Below are 20,282 nucleotides of genomic sequence, written 5' to 3'. Positions count from 1 at the left end.
ATTTTCTCTATCTCCTCATTAACAAAGCAGCAGAACTCCTTTTGAACTCAGACCATGTTCTATGAAGTCTAACAAGTGCCCTTTTGTTTGTTCTTAAATATGCAAAAACCATGAGAAAATTTAATGTCACTATTCAAAAGTTATTCTGGGCCCTAATTAAAATTATACTGCAGAGGTAGAGCTGGGCAATGCACCTTTCCTGTGAATTAGACACTTTCATTTGAGAAGGGGTTTGGATTGGCAGGAGAGCCCATGGACTTGCCAAAAAACCAGCATAAGACAGCTCCCAGAAATAGGTATGCAGGCTGAGACCTTTTGTCTTGCCTTTAAGTGGACTTGGTAGTCCTGGGATGCTTTAAGTCGTACATCCAAAGGGGGAAGGCCTTCAATAGGTTTGGATGATATTGGCTGCTTCATTGTTCCTCCTTCAAGCAACCTATCTTGGTAGAAATGTAGGAGATCTCGCTTAAAGTAAAAGTTTAATAAAGTAGCAGCTACTTGTCCAAAAGATCATAGTGCTTGTCTGCACTTGTTGGTTACCTGCCATTTGCAAAGGGCTGAGTGAATTATCTAGACCATGCAGGGCTGGATTAACCTTTTATGGGCCCCAGTGCCAAACATATTTGTGGTCCCCCATGTAGTCATTGTGGGCTCCGAGTGTGGGCCTGGAGCGGCAGTGCCATTGGTGTTATAGTATACCCGGTACTGAATTTCAGAGACATTTTTCATTTTGATCACACACCTCTGCATGACTATATGCATTGCAATACACAGCTCCCTGAGCTCCCAGTTATTCTCATTGAGCTGTATGCCCATGTAGGTTTATCAGTGGCCACAGTGAGCAGAACTTTCATAGTGATCAGGGGAAACTCCCCACAGATTTATCTCCTTCCTCATTCAGACCTTCTATAGCCATGTCTCCAGTACCACCCTATGTCACCGTCACTGTATGTGGTTCTGGTCTCAGCTAATAAAGTTCCACAGCCAGCAGATACCTGATCAGTTCTGACAAATGCCTTCCTTAGCATCCATCCTGCCATTTTAGTAAGCCACTTGCAAACACCATTTCCCCAAAGAGAGGACTTAGCCACTGGGAACCTGAAGTCACCAGCCTTTCTTCCTCTGCTCCCATCTACATGCTAATCTACTACCTGGTCACCACCACCTCTCCCCATGGCTGTTTCCCTTCTCCCCTGCAAGCCTGACCTGCTTCCCTTGACATTCCTTTCCTACGGGTGACCTCTGTTCCTTGAAGTTAACTCTGGTTTCTTTATCTGCTTCTATCTTAATGGCCCCCAGTAGTCATAGAGCCACCTGCAGCTTTTCTGGCTACAGCCATGGGGCCAATTGCCAGAGGCCAGCCTTAGCCTTATTACCTTTTTTATGTTAGAAAACTGTGAATGAATAATTCATTTCTTACTAGATAATTAACTTGTGATTTGTGTCAAACTCCCTTTGGATAGAAATTCAAAGTCAATGCACAAAAACAGCACTTAATTTTTAAAAATTTTCCCATATTTATTCAACACATCAAAAATGTATCAATCATGTTTTGCATTTATTAAACAAAGGAAATATTACCTACTTAGTGAATTGAACTGGTTGTTTGTGCTCACCATGCCTGTCAAGGCATTAGAACTAGTAAATCTCATCGTCTCGTACCTAGTTTTTATTAATAGATCGGAAGAGGAAAACAACCAGAGGTGAAAGTAAGCCAGTCTTGCCGGTATGCCATACCGAACTGGCTTCCCCAGGCTGGCGTTTTAAAGGGCCTGGGGCTCCCGGCAGCGGCTGGAGCCCAGGGCCCTTTAAATTGCCACCAGAGCCCCCCTGGGTAGCTGTAGTTACTAGTCTAAGGAGGGGTGGCAATTCCAAGGCTGAGCATGCTTGAATCTTGCAATGACACCACTATAGACTCTAAATCCTCAGCGCTGGCCCTAGGCAGCTGCAGACTCTGCAGTTAGGTACTTCCCTCCTCTAGGCCATGGCTTTAAGTACCTGAGATGCCCATCACCTGCAGCAGAGGCCACCAATTTCCATGCATCCCTCAGCTAGCACATAGTGGAGCAGAAAGTGCAGCCTGAATGGTTTTGGAGGCTGGAGTTCCAGGGGGTTCCCATCCCTGAGCAGCAGCTCTGCAACAAGCTCACATGGCCCCACTCTGCTGTGGGACCAGGACCCTATGAAGACAGTGGAGTTACCCCATGGATAACCAGTTCTGTCCAAAGCCTGTTGAAGTGAGTGGGAATCTTTTCATTGTCTTTAATGGGCTGTGTATAGAAGCAAAGGACCCCATTCTAGACTCCGGGAGCAAAGTGCATTCTATGCTGCACTGGTTTACTATTATAACAGGAAGGTCTTACATTACCAGTGAATAATCAACACCTCCTACCGCACCTAACTTTTTCTGAGATGCTTCCCACCCAATTACTAAATGTAAACCTGCTTAGCTTACAAGGACTGAAAATATCAGGTAGTATGGTTACAAAAGCAAGGCACTTCTGAATTCAGTAGGAATTTTGGATGTGCACAGAACAGACAGGACTGGACCTGCATGGTTACAAAACTCAGGTGGTCGGGAGCCCCGGGGCTCGGGCGGAGATTTAAAAGCGCCCATGGCTCTGTGGTGGTAGTGGTGGCCGGAGCCCCAGACCCTTTTAAATCGCAGCCCGAGCCCTGCTGCTGGAGCTCTGGGGTAGCGGCGTTTAAACTATACTTTACATACCATAGTTTACATACCATACTTATTTAACTTAAGGTTGCAACAATTTTTTTTACAGTTTTTTTTTTTATTTGCTTTACACAATTTTTGCTTTTACAAATTTTGTGTTACTAAGGTTACAGCTTAGCCTGACAATTGCTCACAGAGGGGACTGTTTGCATTGAAATTCCCTGCAAACCCCTGTTAGGTTTATATGTGTGTTTTTTTTTACTTTTACATTCCCCCTTTTGTGCTTCTAGCACAACTAACATTTTTAAACCTTTATTTGCATTAAGCTTTGGATTTTAGATTTTACATTAAATGCTTTATTTAACCTTATGGGTTTTGATTGGCTGCAGTGACAATGCATGATTAGCATTATTATTATGCTTTTTACAACAACAACATACTTTTAAACTAAATAACAATACAAGCAGTAACATTTTTATGGTAATATGATGGGGTTGTACAGTTTTTAGTTACAAAGCACAATACATTATACCTAGTATATAAAGTAGACACTTTATAAACTGTATGAAAAGCATTTTTTTAACTTAATATATATTTTGAAGCATATTTGCCCTTGTAACTTAGAGATTCTTTGAATCTCTGGTAACAGTGAAAGCAAATTTTGAAATTGATTAGGTATTAAGCTAGTTTAATTAAAGGGTATTTGAAACCTAAGGGTTACTTATAAAACTTTATTTGTAGGCCAGTAAAATAATATGATTGCTTGCAGTAGTGGTGAGATTAAAATAAACATTTTGTAACGTGGTGGCCTCAGTATGTACACAGCTATTATTAGCTTGGAAGAGTAGGTGTATTGTTAGGGTAGTTTTTTGTTTTATATTTTTTTAGCAAACATTGCTATGAATAGTGACAACGTTTTTTGGCTTTAGTTGCGTATACACTGAAACTGTGGGGGTTCTAATGGCCAAAATGTCCATTGACTTTTTAACTTTATTTAAATGTTTGGTATTATTTTAGGAGCACTGACTAGAAATTGATTAGGCATACTAGGTAGTCTAATTTTTTTTAATGTTTTGGTGAATTACCCAATTTTATATGCATTTTTTTTTATGGACCTGGCAGGATTCGATATGTGGGAGCCCATACCCTTTCAACCTGTCCGTATGCTTGGAAGGAGCACTGCGAACGTCCGCATTTTCACCCAGAAAATTTTTAAGTATGGTTTTTATGGCCACAGATCAGATGGTAATTTTGAAGTGTCTGTAAAGGCAGTGGGCCATGCCTGGTGCTCTAGATTAATTTGAATGGCCATTAGCTGGTCATTTAGGAAATTTTTAACATGCTGAATTTTACTGCATTGCCTTTTTAGCCTTAGTGATGTATAGTACCATTTTTGCCAACAGCTTTTGGGTTATTTTATTACAAGTAAAATTTTTAGTGGCAGAACATACTTTTTGAGTATGAGTTTGATTATTTATTAATTGAGTAACCAAAACAATAAGGACCCCCCCCTTTTTTGACATACTACAGACCCCTGGAATGGCCATTATATTAATTTTATTATAACATTTTAATTTTAAGTTTTTGAAGCATAATTGTAATGATGATATATATCAGAGGTAGGCAACCTATGGCATGCATGCCAACGGCGGCACGCAAGTTGACTTTCAGTGGCACTCACACTGCCCAGGTCCTGGCCACCAGTCCAGGGGGCTCTGCATTTTAATTTAATTTTAAATGAAGCTTCTTAAACATTTTAAAAACCTTTTATTTACTTTACATACAACATTAGTTTAGTTATGTATTATAGACTTATAGAAAGAGACCTTCTAAAAAGGTTAAAATGTATTACCGGCATGCAAAACCTTAAATTAGAATGAATAAATGAAGACTTGGAACACCATTTCTGAAAGGTTGCCAACCCCTGTTATATATTTTTATTATTTTTTGACCAGTTTTTTATTTAATTGTTTATATGGAATATTTTAAACCTTAAAATTTTTTTTAAACAATATTTAAATTACTAAAGTGTGAAGGCCTTAGCCATTGGATTTTGTTAGATATATGGCATTGTTTGTATTTGGATGTGTTACAGGGGTAATAGTGTAATGGAGGAAATGGCAGGGCAGTGGCAACAAGGTGCCTTTTGGTATTTGTCATTTAAAATTTAATTAGGGAGGGCAATACATGCTGAAGGCAAAAACAAAGTGCTCAGCCTGTAGAATAAACCCCAAAATTCAATTAATACTACATTTTTAAGCATGGGTTTTACAATTTTTTTTTTTTGCTAGTGTATAATTTGTTTTTTTTACTAGGGTTAGTTTTTATGTTTTTTGTAGTTAGGAATTTTTGGACTTTGGCAATTTTAGCGGATTGAGGTGGGGTTTTTTTTGGAAGCAATTGTGGCTCAACATTATACAGGGGAGAGGTTACTAGCACATTACCTTGTAGTGCTTTGGTTTTTGTAGCAAATATTGAATGCAGGTTAGCTTTGTTAGTGGACAAGGGAGAGGTTACTAGCACATTACCTTGTCCTTTTTTTTTTTTTTTTTTTTTGCTGTTTAGAAGGAGGGAAATAAAATACCAAAAGAAAAGACAGGTTGATTAATAGTAGGAATGGAATTATTTTGAGGCTGAGGGGCTTTTTTGCAGTGAGAAGCATGGGTCCAGGCAATTAGTCCTTGACACTTTATAGCGGTGTTTGTAGTTAGCAGGACTGGTAAGGGCCTTTCTAGTGTGGAGCCAGAGCAGTCTTTTGTTGATGGCCCTTACGTAGACTTAGTTTTTTTGGCTTTAACAAATGGCAGGGCTGCTAGGGTCTTTAGGTAATGCTTTTTTTACCTGTGAGAAAAGAAACCTCACACATTTTATTAATGCTTGGCAGTGTTCGCAGATTTTACAGTTGCTCGGGCACATTTAAGCCCCCCCCTCTTTTGTTGGCTCGAGCCAAGTTTCAGCCGTGAGCAGTGTTCTTGAACGGGGCCAGTGTCTTACGTTTGGACTGTTTTTTGTTGTTGGTTTTTTTTGGCTGTTTTAATTTACAAAGGAAACTTTTACTATTTACTTACACACCTTTTTTTTTTTTTTTTTTTTTACAATGAACACATATTTCCATTATACAGTACTTTAGTTTTATTATTTAATTTATGCCACATATGTTTTTGTAGTAAAATGATTTTATTAAAGAGCTTTGGAGCAAGAAGCCAGGACAAGCATACCCACTTTTGAATCATAGAATATTAGGGTTGGAAGGGACCTCAGGAGGTCATCGAGTCCAACCCCCCCGCTCAAAGCAGGACCAATCCCCAGACAGATTTTTACCCCAGTTCACTAAATGGCCCCCTCAAGGATTGAACTCACAACCCTGGGTTTAGCAGGCCAATGCTCAAACCATTGAGCTATCCCTGCCCTCAAATGAAGAATCCACTTGGTACAACCTTTGGTGTTTAATAGCTTTTTATTTATTTATTTTTTTTTTTTAGCTTTTTGGCTAGAAATTTGAGGTAGCCAGAAGGATTTTATGTGCAATATGGGGAGTGCGTTAACCTTTCATGTCCTTGCTTCTAAAGACTGTTCGTATGCAAAATTTTAATAACAATTTTTTAATTAAAAGATTTGGCCAATGAAGTTTTATTTAAGCAAATGTATTAGATTTTAGTATATTACATTTTTTATATTTAAATATTTTGTATTTTAAATTGAATAAAAGTTATTTGCATTTTTATTTAATTTTTTATTTAATTTTGAACTAGACTGTTTTATGAAAATATTAAACACTTTGGCCACAAGACAAATACCACAAGTCAGTACATAGAACACAGAACATAATTTTTATTGTGCTTGTAAATGGATGGTATGTTGATTGCTTTTTAGCTGGCATTAGTTTTTTTGTTTTTTTTATATATATACACCCTTATTAATTGCAGGCAAAACAGAGGAATTATTTATATTTTTTTGTATTTGTTTTATAGGCAGCTTAGGTTTTAATGGCTTTTATTTTTATTATTTAGGTAATTTGCATGAACACAAACACTTTTGGCTTGCTTTTGGATTAAAGTTATTAGCTACTTAGAGACTGTCTTAAAAGGACATAATGAACTTTTAACTTTTTGTTTTTAGACACACAGCGATTTGAAAAAGACAACACAACCTATTGTGGCTTTCTTTGGAGTTTTAATATGATTTTAATTAAACAGCATGGTAGGTTTGCAATTTTTTACCCCTGCTACAATATACACTGCACATGTTTTGGGGAAAATGCATATTTTTTATAATTTTTATAACACTAATTACATTAATTTTGACACAAGGTGTAACTGGGTTTTTTTTGTGCTTACAAAATTTTTATGCACCCCTAGTAAAGTGACAGCTTGATCACACAGAGCCAGAGGCACTGTTCTTTTTTTATACTAGATTTTTTTTTAGTTGCTATTTTGTTACTGAAAAACAAATTTAATTTTTTTATTTTTTTGGCTTTGACTACCCTGCTGCAGCCACAACCTTTGGTCTTTATTTAAAACATTTTAAATTTTGTAAAGCATTAAGTCACCTTAAGGATTAAATGCTAAATACCATATTAAATAACACTAGTTTCCTGTATCAGAGGGGTAGCCGTGCTAGTCTGGATCTGTAAAAAGGAACAGAGAGTCCTGTGACACCTTTAAGACTAAGGCCTGGTCTACACTACGCGTTTAAACCGATTTTAGGAGCGTTAAACTGATTTAACACCGCACCCGTCCTCACTAAGAGGCCCTTTATATCGATATAAAGGGCTCTTTAAACCAGTTTCTGTACTCCTTCCCAACGAGAGGAGTAGCGCTAATATCGGTATTATCATATCGGATTAGGGTTAGTGTGGCCGCAAATCGACGGTATTGGCCTCCGGGCGGTATCCCACAGTGCACCACTGACCGCCCTGGACAGCAATCTGAACTTGGATGCAGTGGCAAGGTAGACAGGAAAAGCCCCGCGAACTTCTGAATATCATTTCCTGTTTTGACCAGCATGGAGCTCCAATCAGCATGGGTGGCGATGCAGTCCCAAATCCAAAAAGAGCTCCAGCATGGACCGTACGGATGTGATCGCTGTATGGGCAGACAAATCTGTTCTATCAGAGCTCCGTTACAGAAGACGAAATTCCAAAGCATTTAAAAAAAATCTCCAGACAGAGGGCACAGCAGGGACTCAGCACACTGCTGCGTGATAAGCGTAACAGAAAGCCAAAGAATCAAATGGATGCTCATGGAGGGAGGGAGGGGGGACTGAGGACTCAAGCTATCCCACAGTTCCTGCAGTCTCCGAAAAGCATTTGCATTCTTGGCTGAGCTCCCAATGCCTGTAGGGTCAAACACATTGTCCGGGGTGGTTCAGGGCATAGCTCGTCAATTTACCACCCCCACCCACCCCCAGAAGTAAAAGGAAAAAAAAATCGTCTCTTGACTTTTTTTCAAATGTCACCCTATGTCTACTGAATGCTGCTGGTAGATGCGATGCTGCGGCAGTGAACTGCAGCATCCTCTTCCCCTCACCCTGGTGGCAGATGGTACAATATGACTGCTATCCATCGTCATCATCAGCCTGGTGGCAGACGGTACAGTGCAGAAGGACTGGTATCCGTCCTCATCATCAGCCCGTGAGTGCTCCTGGCTGGCCTCAGGTGAGGTCGGCCGGGGGCGCCTGGGTAGATGGTACAGAACGGCTGGTAACCGTCTTCATCATAGCAACTGGGGGCTGAGCTCCATCAGCCCCCGCCCTTCATGTGTAAAGAAAAGATTCTGTACTGCCTGGACTATCATAGCAGCTGGAGGCTGCCTTCCCCTCATTTTATCTCATTAACAAGTCACTGTTTCTTATTCCTGCATTCTTTATTACTTCATCACACAAATGGGGGGACACTGCAATGGTAGCCCAGGAAGGCTGGGGGAGGAGGGAAGCAACAGGTGGGGTTGTTGCAGGAGCACCCCCTGTGAATGGCATGCAGCTCATCATTTCTGCGGGATCTGACATGGAGCAGCTGTGCTCTCTGGTTCTCTGATACACTGGTTCTCTAGTACACTTGCCCCATATTCTAGGCAGGACTGATTCTATTTTTAGATACCATAAAGGAGGGATTGACTCGGGGAGTCATTCCCATTTTTGTCTTTTGCGCCCCCGGCCGACCTCAGCCAGGGGCACCCATGACAGCAGCAGACAGTACAGTACAGAAGGACTGGTAACCGTCATCTTATTGCCAATTTACAATGGCAGCAGACGGTACAGAACGACTGATAACCGTCTCTGCTATCATGCAAAAGCAAATGAATGCTGCTGTGTAGCGCTGCTGTATCGCCTCTGTCAGCGGCATCCAGTACCCATACGATGACAGTGACAAAAGGCAAAACAGGCTCCATGGTTGCCATGCTATGGCGTCTGCCAGCGCAATCCAGGGAAAAAGGGCGCAAAATGATTGTCTGCCGTTGCTTTCCCAGAGGAAGGAATGACTGACGACATTTACCCAGAACCACCCACGACAATGATTTTTGCCCCATAAGGCACTGGGATCTCAACCCAGAATTCCAAGGGGCGGGGGAGACTGCGGGAACTATGGGATAGCTACGGAATAGCTACCCACAGTGCAACGATCCAGAAATCGATGCTAGCCTCGGACCGTGGACGCACACCACCGATTTAATGTGCTTAGTGTGGCCGCGTGCACTCGATTTTATAGAATCTGTTTTACTAAACCGGTTTATTTAAAATCGGAATAATCCCGTAGTGTAGATGTACCCTAACAGATGTATTGGAGCATAAGCTTTTGTGGGTGAATACCCACTTCGTCAGATGCATGTAATGGAAATTTCCAGAGGCAGGTATAAATATGCAAACAAGAATCAGTCTGGAGATAACAAAGTTAGTTCAATCAGGGAGGGTGAGGTCCTCTGCTAGCAGTTGAGGTGTGAACACCAAGGGAAAGTATTTTTGGTTTTGCAACTTTAAAACAATACCAATTTATTTTATTATTTATAAAAAACAGATTGTACACAGCAGGAGTGTTTTTTTAGCAAATTTGACTAACGTATTTATTTATAGTCAAATGATTTTACTTAAATAACCTTTTGTTTGGATTACTTACAGACATTTTTATCAAGTTTTGCTGCTTGATTTTTTTTTAGCAGCTACAGAGTTAACTTTTTTTTTTTAAATGGGCTTAGGCTTGTTTTATTAATTTAGCAAGGAGGGTGGGCTTTTTGACTAGCCCCTACCCTTTTTGGTCTTTTTAAAAAATATTACATGGGTTACCTGAATTATTTTCTGCGAGGCTTGCCACTTGGACAGAATGCACAGCCAATTGGCGTTTAACTGTTCAATTTTTTTTAGCTGTTAGGTATATTTTTTAAATTATTTTTTAACTTTTTTTTTATTTTTAATTTTGCTACGACTGGGGGTAGATTCACCTGCCACCCTTCCCCGTCAACCGGGGTGGAGAGAGGACTGCTAAACCCCTTTTCGGTTCCCAGACTTATTGCGGCTGAGAGAGAACACACCTTTAATTATGCAATTTTTAACATATAATACCAAACAAAGCAAACATAAAATAACAAGGGCAAAACAAATAGATGATGTGTGTTCTGCAGGGATCCCCCCTTTTTAAATTTTTTACCAAAACTGTGACAGATTTTTGTTACTACTTTATTTTTTGTGTCAGATGATTAGGCTGACACCGCAGGATTGTTGGGGGAAGAGGAAGAAAATACACCATGTGACTGAATTTTAAACCGTTATTAATAAAATAATAAAACAATAACAGAGTGTGTTGGGAACGTTCCCACATCACTCAGGGGAAGAAAAATGTTAATGCCCTAAGCCACTTTTATACTTACACACGTACGTCCAGACTGGCCACGTCTGTGTATAACGTCCAGAGAAAGCGCTGTGCAATTTTCAACTTGCTTTCGCTTTTGGGAAGGCTATTCTTTTACGCCCTGGGTTTCCTGGGGCGTTTTTTTTTTTTTAGAGACCCTGAGCTTGGTATTTTAGTCCAGGCTGGCTGACTGTGGCTTTTTTAGTGTTCCCAAACCACATCAGCTCCAGGGTTGCAAAGGGAGACTGTTGGGTCTTACTGGGCAGCCAAGCTTTTTCTTTGTACTTGGCATGGTCTGTGTTGATTCTTGACCTTAAACACAGAGCAGCTTTTTTTAATTTTTGGGCCAAGCCGAATTTTTTAAATTAACTCTTAGCTTTACCTTACTTGGGGATATAAAGAAGCCAAGAGAGTGAATAAAATGGTTTGGGTAGGGAGGCATCTGGATGCTATAGAGCAGGGGTAGGCAACCTTTCCAAAGTGGTGTACCAAGTCTTCATTTATTCACTCTGATTTAAGGTTTCGTGTGCCAGTAATTCATTTTAATGTTTTTAGAAGGTGTCTTTCTATAAGTCCATAATACATAACTAAACTATATTGTTGTATGTAAAGTAAATAAGGTTTTAAAAATGTTTAAGAAGCTTCATTTAAAATTAAATTAAAATGCAGAGCCCCCCCGGACCGGTGACCAAGACCCGTGCAGTGTGAGTGCCACTGAAAATCAGCTCGCATGCCGCCTTCGGCACGTGTGCCATAGGTTGCCTACCCCTGCTATAGACAAATTGTTTCCACTGTGTGTCAGAGGCTTTTGGTGATGTAAGGGTTCCTCTGAGGTATGTGAGTTTATTTAAATCAAAGGTACCTTTTAGTGGGAATTGTTTAGCTGGATTATTACGCGTGCAAAAATTCCAATTTTCTAAATATTTGCAGGTTCTGGGACCCTAATGTACGTACATGTAATATGCTGGGGTACCCTTAAGGGGTGAGAGGGAGTGCTGAGACTTTCCCTCACCCATTTTCCAATCACACAGGGAGGGTATCCTGTCTGCTAGCAGCTCATAAACTAAGGGTCTCACCCCACAGGGCACTCACACAGGAAAGATGAATGAGGATGGCCACGACCCTTCTACACCTCCCTTCAGCAAAGAGCATTGGCTAGTCTCAGAGAGACGGCGCCGCTTACTCTTATTGCTTCCAGTGAGATGGTGAGATCAGTCGGTGGCTCGTACGGAGAGGAAAAAGGGGAGGGAAGATGGGTTCACACTCTCCTAGACCCAGGCAGGCCCCTCGCTGGACGATGCCAGGCAGAGACAGCCCACCTTGGGTCGGATCTTTTTACCGATCCACTAGGTGGAGTTACCGGGCTTGCTTTAGAGCAGGGGTCGGCAGCCTTTCAGCAGTGGTGTGCCAAGTCTTCATTTATTCACTTTAATTTAAGCTTTCGCGTGACAGTAATACATTTTAGCGTTTTTAGAAGGTCTCTTTCTATAAGTCTATAATATATAACTAAACTATTGTTGTAAGTAAAGTAAATAAGGTTTTTAAAATGTTTAAGAAGCTTCATTTAAAATTAAATTAAAATGCAGAGCTCCCCAGACTGGTGGCCAGGACCCAGGCAGCGTGAGTGCCACTGAAAATCAGCTTGTGTGCCAACTTTGGCACGCGTGTCATAGGTTGCCTACCCCTGCTTTAGAGTATTTCTGGTCACAAGCCTATGACTTTGCAGAATACTTTGGGCGTCTTCCGGCAACTCTCATTCACACTGGTGTACATACACACACCAAGGCCTTTGTTTTTAAATCACGATGCATCAGTGTTTTTTTAAATTATTATTATTTTTTTTAACCTGAGGGCGTCACCACAACCCCTCTGTCCAGACTGAACACACCTGTGTTTTTGAGGGTGTTACTACAACCCCTCTGCACCGGTGCATTAACCTTATGCATTTCCCTTATGCATTAACCTTGTTGGGGGCAGCCAAACTATAGTCCTCAGTACCACTTCCAACTAACCTTATTGAGGGTGGCAAAACAGTTCCCCAGTACTGCTCTGCATCTGATCTTGCTGCACAGTCAATAAGATACAACAAATCCACCCAACACAATTTTTATGCACAAGCTTCTAAAATTATAAACGGCCAGCTATTCCCAGCTGTCTCTCAACCTAACTCTTCTTAACTAAGGAGTAGAGGTGTGTGGAAGGTGGTATACAGATCTTAAATCATTAATGAATGCAGGGTCATAAATTCAGGTCTTGTCAGAATAAGTAAACTGCCTAGTAAAAATATAGTGTATTGCTTTTTGTGTCCAAGGTACATGTGTTAATGATGTGAAATTGCAATCTGTGCTTTTAGAAACCAAATAATTTCTACATACCAAAATCTTGAGTGGTGTCACTATGCAGTATTTTGTTAGCCTTTATCTTTCTGAGACCTTATTTCATCAGCAACAGTTTGATGTGCCCATATTTCATTGCTTGTACCTTTTGAAGACTAAAAGCAATAAACAAACTCCTTAAAACGTAAAGGAGGCATTCTAGGGTTGAAATTTATATGCAGGGTTCTATGTGTAATGTGATTATGCAGCTGTCCAATTTTCTCTTTTTCTTGTAAAATTGGGCTAAATGAAAGCTTAGGATTTTGTAGCATAAGTCTATAGCCCTTGCAGTTGTGAAGGTAACCCAACAGTGCACAGTGTAAACCAATGCTGTGATACTTGCGAATAGCTTGGAACAGTAGGTCTGGGTGTCGTGAACAGAGCTACTTATCTCCATTGGATACTGGCTCCAAATCCCAACCAAGGATACTTCAAACGTTGACATTGCTTCTCTGATCTTGGCAGAAACGTCAGGCTAATACTTCACCATTGTTGGATGTAAGCTAGTTGCTTTCAGGGTCTTGCTGGTGTGGAGAATGAAGAATTCTCTATCCCATTTTGCATAGGAGTGGAACAAGTAATACATCGCTTCTCCCCAGGGTACCAAATTCCAAATGCCTTTTGGTTCCCAGAAAACACCACCACCACCTACACCTTTCTCGCTGTCCAAAGCCCCATCTGCCAAAACCTCAGTCTTCCCACTTAAAGCCTCTGCAATGCTGTTGTGTGTTTTAATACAGAAATGACAGTTCGGGTGAGGTGGGGTGATGTAGTGCAAAATGAAATTAAACTTAAATTTAATATTAACAAGAAACTACACATTGCACCATACTGGAAAGGAGCAGCAGCAGTGGGAGAGGGCCTATGGGATCAGTGTCACCTAATGTAGAGGTCCCCGACACACACAACACAGGTCTAAATTACATTGTCAATACATATATCTGCCAGTCCCACAGTTTCTTATTACACCCTAGTAACTTGAGGGAAATTGGAGACTCCAACTGTAACTGAGATGTGTTGTGCTCCTGACCAAATAGTCACAACTAACTGTGGCAATTTTCAGTTTAATAGTTTTCAGAATAATAGTTGAGTCTCTTTGGAGTCTGAGAATGCAAATTTTACTTATACAAGAAATAATTCAAATGTTTCTTATAACTGAAATAACAAACTTTTTTTTACCTAATAGTTAATATTTAATAGTCCCTTCCATAAGGACGTCATTGTCATTGTGATTAGCAAGCAGATCATCCCCAAAAGGGTACTGAAAATGCTGTTTACCTTGTGTGCTTAAGGTCTTGTCAGTGATGAATACTGTACATTCTGAGTCAGACATCCACTATTGTTGGATAACTAAATATTTTTACAAATTTATGAATATGAAAAGACTGCTTTAAACATATATGTAATCTGGAAATTGATTTTTTGTATCACTTTAAACATTTTAGTGTTTTAGCAAATTAAATATCTTCAGATAGCTTAGTACTGATGAATAACACAATAACAGCATAAAATGGTAGCTGGAGATAGGGATAAAAGTGGTAAAGAACAAAATTGTCGTCTTTTTTCTAAAGAGTTGTTGGAGGGGGAAATGGCAATTCATTTTTCAAAAATGAAATGTTGGTGTATCGTTAATCTGAATTCCCTGTATACTGTGTATGAGAGAGCGCTTTGGCACAGATGTAACTTCTGGAACTGAAGCTGCTGAAAGATGCTTCATTTGTCAATGAATTGTTTTTCACCTCAAGTAATTTAGGATGAGTTTTTACTTCTATTTGTTAATTTTTTAAAAATATTTTTTTTGCCTTCTGCATCACCTTGAGTTGACTCCTTGTGACCGTTCTGTGTGTTGGGAAATATGAACAGTGTGCCTTTTAAAGGAAATGTTTTTAACCAAGTACTACATATAGATTTTCAATACTTCAAATAATAACATTAAAACATAAAGTTGCCACACTGTCTTGGGTAATCCAGCTATATGGCATATCACTGCACCACTTTTGTAAGATCATCCTTAATCCTGTGATCCTCTAATAAAGAGCATTAGTCTTGCAATTTCTAGCCACAGTAGAAGATATAAGAGTGCAATGGCAATAGTAACCCATGACTTCATTACTTTTAAAATTTTCTCTGTTTAATATTGTGATGGATTTATTAAAATGAGTTTTTACACGATTCCTATAGGAATTTTAACTAATGCATACTGTAGTTATATAAATTTAAAACAAAAAAACTTTACGGAATGTTCTGATACTGCCTAACAATTGTTCATGGTGGAATTTCTGTCCTTGTGTATAGCTGTACTGATACTGTCTCAAATTACATGATCTTGTACACTACCTTTCTCTCCCTCACACCTGGCCTCAATTTCTTGTGTACATTAAATAGTGAATGGGGGTCCAGAGCAGTGTTCCCTCTAGTTTTTTCCACCCATGTGCAGAATGAATTTTATGTGCACCAATATGGAGGTGATGTGTGACACGTCACCTCCATATTGGTGCACATAACAAAATTCATTTGGTGAGGGTGGGGCCGAGGGGTTTGGAGTGTGGGAGGAGGCTCCGGCCTGGGGCAGAGGATTGGGTGCAGGGGTGTGAGGGCTCTGACTAGGGGTGCAGACTCTGCAGTGGGGCTGGGGATGAGGGTTTGGGGTGCAGGAGGGTGCTCTGGGGTTACGGCAGGGAGAGAGAACTCTTCCCAGCACGCTTGCTCTCTCTATCCTCCCTGCCCCCGGAGCAGCACCTGGGCTTAGGGGAAGAGGTGCCTCTCTCCTCCATGGCAGCACCTGGCCTGGGGCTGCAGGGTAGGTGCCCCTTCCACGGCCCCAGCAGATCCAGGCCAGGGCCGAGTTTAGGCTGGGGAAGGGGTGCCCCAGCCGTGCCTGGGGCCGGGTTGGCGGAGGGGCACCTTGGCCGCGGCAGATCACCAAGTGGTTTCCCTGAGCACCTGCGCAGAGTTAAATAGGCTGCTGCATGGCTCCATGGCCACGCAGCTTACAGGGAACTTAGGTCCAGAGCAATTCATGTCTGTTCTTCTTCGAGTGATTGCTCATATCAATTCCAGTTAGGTGTGTGCGTGTGCCGTGTGCACGGATGTCAGAAACTTTTTCCCCAGCAGCTACCTGTCGGGCCAGCTGAGGAGTCCCCTGGAGTGGCGCCGATATGGCATTCTATATAAGACCCTGCTGGCCCTAGCCCCCTTCAGTTCCTTCTTACCACCCGTGACGGTTGTTGGAATAGTGGTCTCTTGTCTCAAGTGCTCCACTTATCCCCAGCTTCTCTTATCTTGATTGTCGATTAATTGCTATTAGTTAGCATTAAGTGTTTCCTATAGTATTAAGAGTAGTTTAGTAGTTGAGGGCAGTCCCCTCAACGACTGCCCTGCAGGGCTCTGGGGCATGCCGTCCCAAGGCTTCAAGCCTTGCAACTCTTGGAACAAGCCCATGCCTATGGGCGACCTCCACAATTCCTGTCTCAGGTGTCTGGGGGAGCGCCATGAGGCGGACAAGTGTAGAATCTGTGAGGCGTTCAAGCCCTGGACGTGAAAAGAGAGGGAGATTCGACTCAAGCAACTCCTCATGGAGTCCGCTTTGCGGCCCTCTCAAGACTCGGGCCCAACCATTTTGGAGCGGAGTGCCCCTCCTGCAGTACCATCTTCAGCACCACGGAAGATCCCACGCTCATCTCGGGACTGGCGATCTCCTGGGCCCCAAAAACGCCCGTGTTGGCACCGCTCTCATTCCCTGGTTTCTGGGAAGAAGCAAGCCTCGGAAGGACCCCGTAAGGGCCGAAGCAGTTTTCCCGATCCTGACTGAGCAAGACTCTAACCAGGCCTCTAGGCAGGACAAGGCCGCCAGGCCCAGACCTGCTCATCCCAGCCCTGGGACGGTGCACAAGGGACAGCGCAAGTGGAAGAGATCGCATTACCTTTCACACTGGATACCTTCGAGGCCACCAGAGGGCTCATCGAAATGACAGTTCCGGTGCCTCCGGCCCCAGCACTGGACCCAAGTCCCGGTACCGTCCAAGGGTAAACCGGCGGTGTTCGGCATGGCAGCCCTCAGACCAGCATCTCCACGCCGTTCTGAGTCCCGGCACCGCCATAGGTACCGGTCTGATTCACGGCACCAGTTAGACTCACGGTGTTGGTCTCGCAGTCCTGATCCTCGGAGCCGTTCCCGCTCGAGGTCGCTATCAACTGCTGGGTCATGGTCCCGCTCCAGATCCAGGTCATGATCGATGACCTCGCTGCACCGTTTGGACCAATGCAGTGTGGAACTCTGATCCCCACGTCGACTGTTGCACTAGCCCACGGCCTGCCACCGCGCTCCATCATGGCACTGGTCGCCAGAGCGGCACCGCTCTACTGCCTGGCACCGCTCTATTGCCTGGCACCAGTCGCGATCAGCCTCCCGGCACTGATCCCCTCATGACCCGCGCTTACCAAGGGACTCAGTTCCACCTTTGCTTCACTCGTGCACTGCTCCTCCTTGGCTGTTGTGATCTCGTTCCCCTTCCGGCAGGTCGGAGAGAGCTTCAGAGTTCTCGGACATTCCCCAGTTGGGCCTGGGGAGCCTCAGATCCCCTAGCAGCCAACTGGCAGCCCCAGTGGCAATTTTGGACCCCCTGGGCATATCACCAGGCCCAGGGCGCCCCCCCCCCCCCAGATGCCTGGCCACCATCAGGATTGGGCGCCCGGCCCTCCGAGGTGACTCTCAGCCGCCCCCCTCGGGACCCAGACCAACCTGCAGAGCCAGCACCCGTGGTGCCAGGCGCCCAGGAGGAACCACCCGTGCACCCAGGAGGAACCACCCGTGCCCGACCAGGAAACTATCTCCACTCCGGCCCTTCCAGTGGAGTTGTCTTCGTCCTCCTCTGATGAGGCTGTGGCTGGCATGTCCACATCTGGTCCACCCCCGAAGGACTTTAGTTCTTTAAGGACCCTATTGAGGCACGTGTCCCTCAATATGAACCTCCAAATTGAGGAGGTTGTGGAGGAGGAGGAGGACCCTACGGCGGACATCCTAGGCCCGGAGGGGCCTTCCAGGGTGGCTCTCCCCATGAATAAAACCATCCAGAACAATGCCAAGTCTATCTGGCAAACCCTGGCCTCCATCCCTCCCACAGCTAAGGGGGTAGAAAGAAAGTACTTTGTCCCCACCAGGTGTTATGAATACCTTTTTACCCACTCCGCCCCATGCTTGCTTGTGGACGTGGTGAATGCCAAGGAAAGGCAGGGCCAACAAGGGCCTGCTCCCAAGTCAAAGGAAGCTAAGCGGCTGGACCTTTTTGGGAGAAAAATTTATTCTACTGGGGGTCTCTCGCTGCGGATCGCTAACCAGCTAGCAGATGTCATTCTGGTAGCTCCTGCTTGGCTGCATCAGTGTTAGTACCTGTTCCTGCTGGACCTGTCAATCCAGGCTCCCCTGCGTCTCCTTCTCAGTGCTGACCTCATCTCTTAGAACCACAGTCGTCTCCTGCACCCAGACCTTTAGTCGCTCCACCTCACGGCCTGGAGGATCTCTGGCTAAACCAGGCTGAACGTGCCTGTTCAGACTCGGTAAGGCGGGTGCTTCTCAAAAGTTGCAAGTCGTCAACCAGGCTTACCTGTGAAACCAAGTGGAAAAGGTTTTCCAGCTGGTGCGCCCCCGCTTCAGGCTCCAATTCCGTGCATCTTGGACTACCTGATATTCCTAAAGGACCAGCACCTAGCCTTTGGATCCCTTAAGGTCCACCTCGCGGCCATCTCTGCGTTTCACCCAGGCATGGCCGGGTGCTCCGTGTTTGCACACCCGGTCGTGTGGCGTTTCCTCAAAGGCCTGGAGAAAATCCATCCTCTGACGAAGCCATCCGTGCCTGCATGGGACCTTAACTTGGTCCTCTCTTGCCTTATGGGCCCTCCTTTTGAGCCGCTGGCCTCCTGCTCGCTTCTCTTTCGCTCTCTCCTGGCAGGTCACCTTCCTAGTGGCCATCACTTCCGCATGTCAGGTGTCCGAAACTACGGGCTCTCACATGTGAGCCGCCCTGTGCTGTCTTTCATAAAGATAAAGTTCAACTAAGACTTCACCCAGCCTTCCTACCAAAAGTGGTGTCCCTCTTCCATCTTAGCCAGGATATCATCCTACCCGTTTTCTACCCAAAACCGCATGCTGATCTTCGTGAACAATGTCTCCATTCTCTTGATGTTCGAAGGGCACTCGCCTTCTATATAGACCGGACAGAGCCCTTTCGTAAAATAACCCAGTTGTTTGTCGCCATTGTGGAGCAGATGAAAGGCGCCCCGGTTTCCTCTCAATGAATGTCTTTGTGGATCCACTGGGTGCATTCGTGCTTGCTATAACCTGGCAAACGTCCCTCCGCCTGCTGTTATGGCTCACTCCACGAGAGCTCAGGCATCATCAGCTGCCTTCCTGGCACACGTTCCTCTCCAGAAAATCTGCAGGGCTGCCATGTGGGCCTTGGTTCACACCTTCACGTCCCACTATGCCATTGTCCAGCACTCTCAGGATGATGCGGCCTTTGGCAGAGTGATTCTCCAATCTGCAGTTCCTTGACTCCGACCCCACCTCCGAGGTAAGGCTTGGGAGTCACCTAACTGGAATTGATATGAGCAATCACTCTAAGAAGAAAAAACAGTTACTCACCTTTCTGTAACTGTTGTTCTTCGAGATGTGTTGCTCATATCTATTCCATTCCCACTCATCTTCCCCTCTGTTGGAGTATCTGGCAAGAAGGAACTGAAGGGGGGTCGGGCCAGCAGGGTCTTATATAGAACGCCATATTGGCGCCACTCCAGGGGGCTCCCCAGCTGCCCGACGGGTAGCTGCTAGGGAAAAAGTTTCCAACATCCGTGCACGTGGCGCACGCACACACCTAACTGGAGTTGATATGAGCAATCACTCAAAGAACAACAACAGTTACAGAAAGGCGAGTAACTGTGGTTTTGGTTTTTTTTTTTGGTTTTTTTTGTTTGAGGGTTATACTGTGGTGTGAGCTAGCCTGGTATAGCACCCTTTCCTTGTTCCATACAAAACATTGCATCATATATAGGAAATAAGGCAGTGGTCCTGAGGAAGGGGGTGGAATGATCCTGTGTGTCTTTTGACTGGAACCTAAAAAAACATGAATCCAGTCCCCAGCTCGTCCAAAAATGGCACCCTAAGTGGCAAAGTCGCTTAGTATCTGTGCCTTGGGTCTGTTTAGGCTACTGCTTAAACTGTAGTGGAGATCTTAAAAATTCATTAAAATGTCTGACTAAATTGAGTGCTACGGAACGGTTTTCTTTTACAAGCTTTTCTTTGTTCACTGTAGGGTTTGGATGTTGTTCAGTAATTGAGGCCTGGAGCTACACATTGAACTCAGAGGATGTAAAAAGATACAGAAGAATCTGGTTTTTGCTT

The 20,282-nt window shown here is 43.6% G+C and overlaps 1 protein-coding gene across 1 annotated transcript in view; it reads left to right on the top strand.

Annotated features, from left to right (window-relative positions):
• The window catches only part of OSBPL8 (oxysterol binding protein like 8), a 192,364-nt gene that overhangs the window by 49,452 nt on the left and 122,630 nt on the right, over positions 1 to 20,282 (top strand). The window lies entirely within an intron of this gene.

Source organism: Mauremys mutica, chromosome 1 (genome assembly GCF_020497125.1).
Source record: "Mauremys mutica isolate MM-2020 ecotype Southern chromosome 1, ASM2049712v1, whole genome shotgun sequence".
Classification (NCBI taxonomy): domain Eukaryota; kingdom Metazoa; phylum Chordata; order Testudines; family Geoemydidae; genus Mauremys; species Mauremys mutica.
This window is presented reverse-complemented; position numbering and strand designations above follow the sequence as displayed.